Here is a 2,716-nt window from a genome sequence, read left to right on the forward strand (position 1 = left end):
CTTTAGCTTGTATACGTGAACAGATCGTGATATCAGCTTAATTTTCAGCCTGTGTTTCTACTTAAAACTCTGGCGCATTGCATGCCCAATCGCTACTGGAGGGGACCGACAATCCAAACATCAATTCGGGATAAGATAGGATGCAACTTGGTGATAGCAATCCACCACAAAAACCTTGCTAGCAGTGCAACCTCAGCTATACTTCCTTTCAAACGCCCCACCAGGTGAGGAAGCCTAAATATAGATCTAATCAATGAGCCAGAGATAACGACGAAAAAGTCATGTTACATTCCATAATGAGCATAGATATGATAAATAACCAAAATTCGACTATTCGGTAGCAACAATATCTTACTTACAAAGTGCAATAACTGTTAAATACTTTCTCTGTTTGGAAATGTAAGATCGGAAATGTAAGATTGGAAATGTAAGATGTTGGTGCATCTTCTTTGGTTCATCCAATTTAGTTTGTATCTAGTGCCTATTTTTAGTGTCTAGGTTCATCCACTTTAGTGTGTATCTAGTTTTGTTTAAAAGTAGCTAAAACATCTTATATTGGTGAACGGAGGAAATATATATATTGTGTTTGTCCCAACATCTCACTCAGCATTCTTTGGGCACGCACTTGATGCAAAACTTCTTCATCCTCTGCGAGGGAAGAGCTTGATTTAGTCTTCTTAGCTCTCTTCTTCCCAATATTGAGTATTAACATGCATCTTGTTTTAGTCTTCTTAGCTCTCCGAAATAGGTCCCGTTTTGCCCATATTTTTCCAATTTACCTTAGAGAAGAAATATTAGAAATTAACAGCGATGATAGTCTTCTATCAAGTACACTTTTTATTGTTGTATTTGTTATCACCAGAATTTGACCGGATCAGAGGTGGGCCGCGATTGGAGATGGGCTTGAAGAATATATATAGAAGAAATACATGAATCGGCCTTGTGTACCAAGTTTGGGCTAATTGCCCGTGTATCTGTACCATAGTAGGATACGTGTCGGTTAGTTAGAGTTTGCCTCGTGCACGGTTGGGATTATTCCCACGTTAGAAAGTCTACGGACTATAAATATATATCTAGGGTTTATGGAATAGACAACAACCAACGTTCAACACAAATCAATCTCGGCGCATCGCCAACTACTTCGTCTCGAGGGTTTCTCCTGGTAAGCACCATGCTGCCTAGATCGCATCTTGCGATCTAGGCAGCATAAGCTTATTACGTTGTTCATGCGTTGCTCGTACTGAAGCCTTTTTGATGGCGAGCAACGTAGTTATCTTAGATGTGTTAGGGTTAGCATTGTTCTTCGTATCATATGATGTCGTAGTGCAACCCTTATACATCTAGCCGCCCTTCACATATCTTAGGTGTAGGGGCGGCACCCCGCTTGATCATTGTTTAGTAGATCCGATCCGTTACGGTTGCTCCTTGTTCTTCAAGGATTAGTTTAATATCCGCAATAGTTAGGCCTTACAAAGGGTTGGAGGATCCAGCGGCGTGTAGGGTGTAGTTTGCTAGCCCTAGACAGGATGTTCCGGGATCAACCTCGTGTTGGTTTTTAGGCCCTGTCTAGGATCGGCTTACGATCACCGTACGCGAGCGCGAGGCCCAATCGTGAGTAGGATGATCCGATTATGCGGTGAAAACCCTAAATCGTCGTAGATCGCTTTAGCTTTATCTTGATCAAGCAGGACCACCATATATTCGTACACCTTGTACGAATCATGGGTGGATCGGCTCTTTTAGCCGATTCACAGGATAACCTGAGAGCCGATCGAGGCTCGTATTTAATGTTTACGTGTATGCCATGCAGGAAACTAAGCGAGGCATCATCCAACACCTTCCTGACCAGGTATAGGTCAGGTGGCACGCCCTTGCATTAGCATCGGACGTGTGCGCTGAAGGCTTTGCGGGCCGTCGCTCTGAGGGACCAGGGCCAGCCGCAGCCTTGAGTTGTTCCCGGCTCTACGGTGTTGCCCGTCGCTGCCCGCCGGTGGGTTTCTGACCGCAACACATTCTGGCACGCCCGGTGGGACAATCTTCGACATCCACCGCATCGCCATCTACATCTGAGATGGCGGAAGGCACTCCGGTCAAGTATGAGGATCTGACTGACGAGCTCAAGAAGAAGCATGACGAGATCAAGGCAGTCCTCGAAGCCGACCTCATCGGCTCTTTTCACAGAACCCGCTCCCATGGCATCAGGTGGAAGGGGTTCTCACCTGAAGGCGCTCTTGATGGAGTGGACCTGTCCTCCCCGTCAGAAGAACGCACCGAGTCGCTGCGTCGAGAGATCAACTTCATGGTGGCTCATTCGCCGCACCGCCACTCGAGAGCCTCGGTGAACACTTTGGAGCGTGTCGCTCTGCGCGTGATCCAGGAAATCATGAAACCATCAGTACTCTCCGTCAGGACCGGCTCTGGGGACTTACCAAGGAGAGATGCCACTCCAGTCCCGTCCACCGCTGCCGTTCGCGTTGGCAGCACCAGAAGTGCCGAACTCATCGGCATACGTCGTCTACAAGATTGGTGGTGACCCTAGTGACTACCAATTCCTACATGAGGCGCCCAAGGAGATCCCGCACGGATACACGTGCGCATACGTGCCAGACTGCAGCAACTGGGCACTCTCGAGCCAGGCTGCGACGGTGTAATAACCCAGAACATAGGAACAACGAAGGGTAGATTTAGAAATGGGATGTGCATTTCATCGCAAAAC

This window comes from Lolium rigidum, chromosome 5 (assembly GCF_022539505.1).
Source record: "Lolium rigidum isolate FL_2022 chromosome 5, APGP_CSIRO_Lrig_0.1, whole genome shotgun sequence".
NCBI classification, from domain to species: Eukaryota; Viridiplantae; Streptophyta; class Magnoliopsida; order Poales; family Poaceae; genus Lolium; species Lolium rigidum.